This window comes from Lithobates pipiens, unplaced genomic scaffold (assembly GCF_037356315.1).
Source record: "Lithobates pipiens isolate NorthernLeopardFrog02 unplaced genomic scaffold, aLitPip1_a1.2 Scaffold_16, whole genome shotgun sequence".
Classification (NCBI taxonomy): domain Eukaryota; kingdom Metazoa; phylum Chordata; class Amphibia; order Anura; family Ranidae; genus Lithobates; species Lithobates pipiens.
In genome coordinates, this window is record NW_027507748.1 from 159,716,143 (window position 1) to 159,727,067 (window position 10,925).

Below are 10,925 nucleotides of genomic sequence, written 5' to 3' on the forward strand. Positions count from 1 at the left end.
ATCCTTTACCGTTTTACAATTAGAAAATAGAGAAGGCAGAAAGTTCAGGAGAAACAACAACAGTTGTATTTTTTCTTTTAACCTTTGTTTTACAATTAAGCAATTCAGACTTAAATGATTTTCAAGAGAGTTCACATAAATTCAGTCTGTTGGATGAATAACTCTACCACAAACAAATTACCTACCTGGGCCATTAGAAATTTCAGCAGAAAGCAGAAGGTTTGACAAAGACAAAGAAACCCTAATGTGTTTTAGAAAATACATAGATATAGATATACGGTATATATATATATATATATATATATATATATATATATATATATATGTGGCAGCACGCAGGTAAAATCACCTGGTTGTATTCAGGATGGGAAATATGTGTGTCCTAGATTCAGGCTTTATGCAGACTTTTACAATTAGAGGGGAAGAGTTAATGAGCCCAGCTGTAGTAAGTGGGCTCATTAAGGCCTCTACAAAAAAAACCCAGCATGCATAGGGAGATGCTCCATCCTGGAACCAGTTTTGTGTGTATAGACTGGGGAGTCTGAGATCTGTTCTGTGCGGTGAGTTAACGCCTGTGTGGCAAACCCCTACAATAGAGACAGGGACTGGGGCAGCACAAGGCTGCACCCAGTTGTTAGACAGGGAGTCTACGTGTGTAGTTAGAGGTCAAGCTGACCAGGATTTATTTTCTTGTTTTATTTTGTTTGGCTGTTTATGTATCACTGCATGTAGCAGAAATAAACCGGATCTTTTGTTTTTGAACCTACACCGCTGTCTGCTGTGCCTGACTTTGTGTTGTGAACCCATCCAGGGGGTCACACACACCCGCTACCGAGCTAACCCCTCACAGTTGGTGGAGAATGCGGGCAGTTTTTTTTTTTAAGGCCAGCATGGAGGAGATACTGAGACAGCTGGCTCTAGCCAATGCAAATCAGCAGCAAACAAATGCGGGTTTACAAAGGAGCCTTGCAACTCAACAACAGACAAATGCAACTTTGCAGCAGAGTATGGAAGCTCAGCAACAAGCCCAGCAGCAGGCAAATGCAAATCAGCAGCAGACAAATGCAACTTTGCAGCCGAGTTTGGAAGCTCAGCAACAAACCCAGCAGCAGACAAATGCAACTTTGCAGCAGAGTTTGGAAGCTCAGCAACAAGCCCAGCAGCGATCTGAAGCCCGCTTCATAGACCTGTTGCAGAAGCAAGAGCAGAATTTTCAACAGCAAATAGAGACATTGATACAGCAACGTCCGCAGACCAATGAAGCAAGTGGGTACAATAATACCGCATCCTTTGGTGTGAGCCGTTTACTGACAAAAATGACTGGAGAGGATGATCCGGAGGTGTTTTTGACCACATTTGAAAGGACTGCTGAAAGGGAAAAGTGGCCTAAGGAGCAATGGGCTGGACTGGTGGCCCCTCTGTTAACTGGGGAATCGCAGAAAGCTTATTATGACCTAGAGCCTGACCAAGCAAAAGACTATGTGGTGCTAAAAGCAGAAATATTGGCATGGCTGGGTGTCACCCTGGCAGTCCGGGCTCAGCGTGTGCATAACTGGACTTTTCAGGTTGGAAAACCTCCCAGGTCTCAAATGTATGATCTCATTCACCTGAGCAGGAAGTGGCTGCAGCCAGAGATTTTGACCGCACCAAACGTTGTGGAACGTGTGGTTATGGATCGTTTCCTGAGAGCTCTTCCTACTGCCATCCAAAAATGGGTAAGCCATGGAGACCCAGAAAATGCAGATAAACTTGTGGATCTGGTTGAGAGGTACTTGGCTACAGAGAACTTGACCACCTCTTCCAGGGACTCACGGACTTTCCCCCCTAAGACCAGATCATCCCCAGTGGCGGGTAAGATGACTCCAAGGGGTGAGGGTGGAGAGAGTGAGAGGGTGGGAGTTCTACCTAAGGTCTGGCGGGAGCAGCCCAGGAAGCCCATGCTGCAAGAGGCAGCGAAAAAGATTATTTGCTACCGCTGCCGGCAAGAGGGACATATTGCAGCCAATTGCCCAGTTGTGGATGAGCCTATGCAATGTGACTTTATAAGGGAGAGACGTCAGTCGCTGTTTGCGACAGTTGCATGCACTGCCATTCGGGGGCCTGAGAAACATTTATGTAAAATGTGTATTAATGGTAGAAATGTTGATGTGTTGCTGGATTCAGGTAGCCTGGTAACATTGATAAAAGCTGAATTAGTTACTACAGAGGTCTCTGGGAAGAACAGGGTGGCTGTTATTTGTGTGCATGGGGACACCCGAGAATATCCTGTAACTTCAGTGTTTTTTGAGACCCCCAAAGGTAACCTCTCTCATCAGGTGGGGTTAGTGTCTCACTTACCACATGATGCTATTGTGGGAAGGGATTTTCCAAAATTCTGGGAACTCTGGGATTGTCCTGAGCCCCCCACTGGTGCCCCTATAGACCAGGAAGATGACCAGAATTCCTCTGGGAGTGGTGAGCACTCTCCTGAATTTCCCTTTTCGGCATTGGCGGGGGAAACTCGAGAAACTGGGGAGGAGCCAACATCCTCAGTTGAAAACATGCCGTCTGTGGAGTTTTCGGATCTTGAGGTTCACAGGGAAAATTTTGCCACAGAACAGTTAAAAGACCCCACTCTAATAAAGGCACGGGAAAATGTGGTGAAAATAGATGGTGAGTTAGTGAACCCAGATAAGACTTGCACTTACCCGTACTTCACTGTGGAAAGGGACCTGCTGTATCGAGTGGCTCAAAGGGCAGAAGAAACCATTGAGCAACTTGTGGTGCCCAAACCTTACAGGAAGTTGGTGTTAGAATTGGCCCATGGGCACATTCTGGGAGGTCATCTGGGGACCGAAAAAAACAGAGAGAGGGTACTGCAGAGATTCTATTGGCCTGGGGTCATGAAGGAAACAGAAAATTATTGTTCCTCCTGCCCTGTGTGTCAGAAGTCGGCACCTATGCCACATTTCCGTAACCCGCTGGTACCTCTTCCTATCATTGAGGTCCCCTTTGAAAGGATCGCAATGGATTTGGTAGGTCCGATAATGAAGTATTCTAGGGGACATCAGTACATTTTGGTTATATTGGACTATGCCACCCGTTATCCGGAAGCAATTCCTCTCCGAAATACCTCGGCCAAAACCATAGCCAAAGAGCTATCCCTTGTTTTTAGCCGCGTGGGTATTTGTAAGGAACTGCTTACGGACCAAGGTACACCCTTTATGTCCCGGGTTATGAAAGAATTATGCAAGTTGTACAAAGTGAAGCAATTGCGTACATCTGTGTATCACCCCCAAACAGATGGGTTGGTTGAAAGATTCAACAAAACCCTAAAACAAATGTTAAAGAAGGTGGTGGATAGAGATGGAAAGAATTGGGATTGTCTAATACCCTATCTGATGTTTGCCATTAGGGAGGTACCCCAATCCTCTACGGGTTTCTCACCCTTCGAGTTGCTCTATGGGAGACACCCAAGAGGGCTGCTGGATATCGCCAAGGAAACTTGGGAAAATGAGAGTTCTCCTCACAGGAGTGTGATTGAGCATGTCGCCCTGATGCAAGATAGAATTGCACAGGTAATGCCAATTGTAAAGGAACATTTAACCCAAGCGCAGTTAGCACAGCAGAGAGTGTACAACCGTGGGGCCAAGACCCGTACTTTTTCCCCGGGGGATAGGGTCTTGGTGCTAGTCCCTACGGTTGAAAGCAAATTTCTGGCCAAATGGCAAGGTCCATATGAAGTAATTGAAAAAATTAGTGAGGTGAACTACAGGGTTAGACAGCCAGGAAGGCGAAAGCCGGAGCAGATCTATCACGTCAATCTGCTGAAAGCCTGGAGGGATAGGGAATCCCTAGTCGCAGAGACTTTGTCACAAGTACAGCCTGATTGCATAGTTCCTGAGGTTGGAATAGCAGACACCTTATCGAAACCCCAACAACAGGAGGTTAAAGAGTTTGTACTTCGTAACAAAGAGATTTTCTCTGAGCTTCCGGGACAAACATCTGGCGTAGAGCATGACATTATCACCCCGCCAGGAGAAAGGGTAAAACTAAAACCTTATAGAATACCAGAGGCCCGACGGGAGGCAATACGTGGGGAGGTTCAAAGGATGCTGGAATTGGGTGTGATAGAGGAGTCCCAGAGTGACTGGTCCAGTCCTATCGTACTAGTGCCCAAACCTGATGGGAGCTGGCGGTTTTGTAACGATTTTAGACAATTAAATAAAGTTACAAAATTTGACACCTACCCCATGCCCCGTATAGATGAGTTGATTGACCGGCTGGGAACAGCCCGATATATGACAACTCTTGATCTCACCAAAGGGTATTGGCAAATTCCCCTGGCCGAGTCGGCCAAGGAGAAAACTGCGTTTGTAACCCCAGATGGGGCATTCCAATATAAGAGAATGCCGTTTGGGTTACAGAATGCACCGTCAACATTCCAGCGGAAAATGGATAAGATTCTGAGGCCCCACCAGAAATATGCTGCAGCTTACCTGGATGATGTGATTATCCATAGCACAGACTGGGTCTCACATTTGCCAAAAGTACAAGCAGTCCTAGACTCTATCCGGGAAGCTGGGTTTACGGCCAATCCAAAGAAGTGTACCATTGGACAGGAGGAGGCCAAATATCTTGGGTACACTATTGGGAGGGGGGTGATAAAACCCCAAGTCAATAAAGTCGAGGCCATACAGAGTTGGCCACTTCCCAACAGCAAGAAACAGGTACGAGCCTTTCTGGGAATCGCTGGCTATTATCGACGATTCATTCCCCATTTTGCTTCTCAGGCTGTGCCCCTCACCAACCTGACAAAAGGGAAAGAGTCGGTTATGGTTAAATGGTCCCCAGAGGCTGAGGAAGCATTTCAGTCCTTAAAAACAGCCTTATGTAGCCAGCCAGTGTTGTACTCACCAGACTTCTCTAAGGACTTTGTTGTACAAACTGATGCATCAGACGTTGGGTTAGGAGCAGTGTTATCCCAGGTCTGGAACGGGGAAGAGCACCCAGTCATTTACCTCAGCAGGAAGTTGAAGTCCCATGAGGTAAATTACTCCATGATTGAGAAGGAATGTTTAGCAGTGAAGTGGGCTCTAGATTCCCTTCGGTACTATCTGCTAGGTAGGCACTTTGACCTGGTGACTGATCACGCTCCTTTAAAGTGGATGGCTCAGAACAAGGAGACCAATAGAAGGGTAAATAGGTGGTTCCTAGCCCTACAGGAATTTAACTTTACAGTTAAGCATCGCCCTGGTGTTAAAATGGGGAATGTGGATGCTTTGTCTCGGATACATGCGTGTCTGGCTGCTTGTGTTACAACCCCAAGGTTGAAACAAGAGGGGGGGGTATGTGGCAGCACGCAGGTAAAATCACCTGGTTGTATTCAGGATGGGAAATATGTGTGTCCTAGATTCAGGCTTTATGCAGACTTTTACAATTAGAGGGGAAGAGTTAATGAGCCCAGCTGTAGTAAGTGGGCTCATTAAGGCCTCTACAAAAAAAAAACAGCATGCATAGGGAGATGCTCCATCCTGGAACCAGTTTTGTGTGTATAGACTGGGGAGTCTGAGATCTGTTCTGTGCGGTGAGTTAACGCCTGTGTGGCAAACCCCTACAATAGAGACAGGGACTGGGGCAGCACAAGGCTGCACCCAGTTGTTAGACAGGGAGTCTACGTGTGTAGTTAGAGGTCAAGCTGACCAGGATTTATTTTCTTGTTTTATTTTGTTTGGCTGTTTATGTATCACTGCATGTAGCAGAAATAAACCGGATCTTTTGTTTTTGAACCTACACCGCTGTCTGCTGTGCCTGACTTTGTGTTGTGAACCCATCCAGGGGGTCACACACACCCGCTACCGAGCTAACCCCTCACAATATATATATATATATATATATATATATATATATATATATATATATATATATTTTTTTTTTTTTTTATAAAATAACACATAGAACATACATTTAAATCCAAACATATTTTAGATAGTTTTTTAAAATCAGAATTTGAATCTTGTTTTTCGATGCATATAAAGGCTTTTTAAGTATCACAATAAATCATTGCAAAGATTGGATGCATTAACCATCAGACAATTTTATCAAGATCTCATGCAACCTAATTACAATGCCAAAGAAAAATTGCCTAATTATTGTGAAGTATATTCAAGGATGGAATGTCTTTACAAGCTTAATCAGTGGACAAAATATCTTATTATCTTAATATCTGGATTACTTTATGCTGTTTTTACTTTGAAGAGCTAGTTTAATGCTTCTAACTTCAGTAAGTGAACAAATCTTTGTGATAAAGGGTTCAAACCAATGTTTTAACCAAATGGCATGTGGGTATACACAAATATTTGTCTTCTTTAATGGTGTTCTGCAAGACTTTTCACTTTCTTCCTCTAATACCTGCCCCTATCCACCATCACCATTTTCCACTGAACTAGAGACAGGGATTTTAAATGATTGGGCAACAATTACTGCTTTAATAACACACAAGTAAAGTAATCAATCAAAAAAGAAGCTGCGCTGAAAATCATAAAAGTGCATGATATACACTGATATGCCACATGGGAATAAAAATTATACTGAATTAATTCATTACTAACGTGAAAAAATTCATTTCCCACACTATATAAAAAATTATTAATATTACAACGTCAGCTAGCCGCTTGGGTTAAGCGGTGTGCTGATGTCACCACCATTTCCCATCGGTCCAGGAAGGACGGGCAGTGAGAGAGAGAGAGAGCCAGCCAGCTCGTTATTTGAAAACACGCTTGTATACGGCTAAATTGTGAGTGTTATTGAATTTCCGTTTATTTGTGGACTATGTGCATTTGGTTTTTACTATTGCCTTTCACTTTTATTTAAGATTGTAATATTAATAATTTTTTAGATAGTGTGGGAAATGAATTTTTTCACGTTGGTAATGAATTAATTCAGTATCATTTTTATTATTATGTGGCATATGAGTGTATATCACGCGCTTTTATGATTTTCAGCGCAGCTTCTTTTTTGATTGGTGTTCTATTGTGTGTATCTAACATTAAGTTGCAGCAGTTTTATCTAATTTTATTTGTTCATGGATATTTATTTATTGACAGTGCTGTTTTTTTCACCTTTCACACAAGTAAAGTAGTCTAGGACTCTGAAATAAACAGGTAATGTCACCTGTTGGATAAAGCTTCTTAATCTATACTGTAAACTAATGGCGACTCAAATTATTAGCACGCCCAAAGTTGTATTACTCTCTATCATTCTGGGCCTTATTAACCTCTTAAATACCAGTCACTTTTACCCCCTTCCTGCCCAGGCCAATTTTCCCGCTGTCAGTGATGTCGCACTTTAAATGACAATTGCGTGGTCATGCAACACTGCACCCAAACTAAATATTTATAATTTTGTTCACACAACTAGAGTTTTTTTTGGTGGTATTTAATCAACACTGGAATTTTAATTTTTTGTAAATAAATAATTGTTCTTCCTAAATTTAGACCAAAATATATTCTGCTACATTTCTTTGGTGAAAATAATTCAAATCAGGTTATATTATTTAGTTTGTAGGAAAGTTATAGAGTCCAAAAATTAAGGTACATATCTTGATGATGAATTCTGATGTACTGATGGCCTATCTCATTTCTTGAGCTCCATTAATGCCTGGACAGTACAGATATCTCCCAAATGACCCCTTTTTTGGAAAGTAGACGGTTTTTGAAGTTTTCATTTTTGGGGGAAAAATTAAGAAATTAATTTTTTTTTACATAGTTTCTCCAGTGCAGTACAGCATCATCAGATGGCCATGATTAGGGACACAGACTTATGACAATACACAATTTGTTAAATAATTTTCTTACATTTTTTGAATTTATTATTCATTTTTTTAAGATTTTTTAAACACACTGTGATCAGAGCAATATAATGTTACCATAATAACATTGTACTTCCCTAGGGAAGTGATCAGGATTTTTTTTTACACATTATGATTGCTCACAGCAGTGAATTTAATTGCTATAAGCAAGCATTTTACTGAATGAAATTAATTAATTTTGTTTGTTTTGTTATGATTAGCTATGATTGGCCACAGCTAATCACATGGTTCAGATGGGCTGTGACTGGCTGGTCTGTACCATGTGATCAATGTGACCAATCACATGATGGCATGAAAGGAAGCCACCAATTGTTTACAATTGTCGTGTGATCTGCTGTGATTGATCATGGCAGCGAGCCGGTACACTGATCATTCATCGGCTGTGTCCGATGGACACAGCTGGTGACAAATCATTCCACAGCCACATGCAAGGAGCAGTCCAGGACAATGTCATATGACGTCAGATTCATGAAAGTCCCACCCCACTATTATAGGTGGGGCAGGAACTGGTTAGACCAGTTAAAAAGGGTGTTCTAAGACAGTGCATTTTAGCAGCAAGAGTCATGATACCTCTACACTGGGGGTCGGCAACCCTTCTGGGCGGGTGACATGTAGGTCACCATTGAGTCCATGCCCCGCTGACTCACAAGTGTTCCTTCTCCCTCCACTCCACTGGCAGAGTAGTGCAGTACTGCATATGTGATTTGTAATGTGTTCTGTGCATAGAAATTTGAGGGGGGGCGTGGCTTGGTGCCTGAGGAAGATGGACGCTCGCTTCTAAGCTCTCTCTCCCAGAGGTCCAGCTATCTATCTATCGGGTATCTATCTCACCGAAAAACATGGGGAGCACACCGCAAAACCCTTCTGGTTTACCCTCCCGTTCGTCCAGGAGCCAAGACGCCCTTATAAACCAACACATACCGGAGATATTCCGCGCGCGGCCTAGAGGAACGGCGTCTGACTCGCACGCCACACCGCGCGACGATTCACCTCATGGCAGAGGGCCTAACAGATCCAGAAGCCGGAGCCCGCAATCCCAACCCACGGATCCACCGTCGTCTCCGTCGCTCAGTCTTGCGGATTTGAAAGCTATGACGGCGGATATCAAAGGAGCACTCGCGGCAGCGGTCTCCGAATTACGTGCGGACTTTCAGTCGATGATACTGAGGGTGGAAGACATAGAAGACACACAGGCCCGCCATGACACTACTCTTTGCCGATTGCAACAAGTCTCGGAATCCCACGCGGTTCACTTCAGGGACATTAACCGTCACTTGGAAGACCTCGACAACCGCGGAAGAAGACACAACGTCCGACTACGAGGTCTTCCAGAGTCCGTGGAACCTTCACAGCTAACCCGCGCGGTCACGGCCATTTTTAATGGTCTCTTAGAGAGGCCCCCTGATACGCCTATTGTTCTGGAGCGCATCCATCGAGCCCTACGACCCAGAGGAAGGGATGCTGATCCCCCTAGAGATGTCATCTGTTGCATAGCAGACTATATCCTTAAGGAAGAAATTATGCGGAGGGCGAGAAATGGAGGGCGGACGCTTCACCATGGCGCTGAAATTAAACTTTTCCAAGATCTGTCGGCCATTACTCTACAGAGAAGAAGAGAGCTAAAACCGATCCTAGATCTATTGAGAGCCCGCGCTATTCCATACAGATGGAAATTCCCGCTTTGCCTCTCAGTCAACCATAACGGTCACTCGACTAATCTCAGGGTACCAGAAGATCTTGAGCATTTTTGCAATACTCTCAATTTGCCCCACGTCGAAGTGCCTGACTGGTACAGTGATTTTCGTCTCCCCGTGTTACAGAGAGCTGACTCTATGGAAGGCATTGCAGAAGCAGGCAACTTTAACATTGGCAGACGCAGGAGGAGCCATCCCCCTGCTTCATCACCGAGAGCTCACGGTAACGCGCGCAATCTCAGCCCTACAGCCTCACCGGATCACCGAAAGCCTAGGAGATCGTAAAGTCTCTTTTCCCTGAAAATCCGTCTTGTTGACACGTTACACCGCAATTTCTGTTCTTTGTTTTCCCGGTTAACTGAGTTAAGTGCGGCCTTACAAGACAACTGGAACTTATACTGTCATGAAGAGTTCTACTTCTTTTTTCATTCGTCAACCGCTACAGACGTACGAGAAACTCAGCGGTTTACTGCCCTGGAATATACCTCGGATTCACTCACATGGAGTCATTTACCATGAAGGTTATTCTGCATCCTCACCGCACCACCCACAGAACCTAATACACTGTATTGGATTTCGTACTTCGAACCTGTAGGTAAGCTGTCTGACTGGACATTAGCTATGCCCACGATGCGATCCTTCAGAGTTGGAGAACTTACATTTGGACTTTGACATCCCCTCCTGATTTTTTTTTTCTTTTATATGATGATCCAATGCTAACTTACTTTTTCTTTTCTAATGTCTGGTATATTGTTTTTTTTTTTTTCTCTAGCTTTCTCTCAGATTTTATTGGTTCTCTAGATATCTGATAAACCAGATGCAGGCTGAGTGTATCCGTTCAGTTTGCAATACGTTATAGCTTCTCGATTAATGTTGTATTGCTTAATAATCTTATCGTTTGATTTATACTTCAATACCGCATAACACTATATGTTCACTGAATGTCTGGCTACGCCATTTGTTCTCTCTGAGACAACCCTTGCTAGAAGAATTGATCCCACCTCATTCCTTGAATATATAGTCAACTTGCACTTCAATGTGTATACTCCTAGATCCTGAATACTCGCTTCGAGCGTAGTTACGAAGAATGCCCTTGTTTTTCATGTTTATGATCTAGGTTGAATTATTAGAGTACGTTATTAGGGACTTACGTCCGATTCCTTCTAGTTGTATTGTGCATCTTCCTGATCAGCAGTGCCCCTTTTCGTGATCTCTCTGTTGAATCTACCCAATCCCTGTATCTTTACATGACAATTTCTCCATTTTCTCCCATGTTTATATATCTCCTCTCATGTTATTGTTGTCACCACAAACAAACTGATACCCCTCCCTCTCCCTTCTCGACCTCAAGGGAAATGGAGCATACCCCATTTTACTCGGGT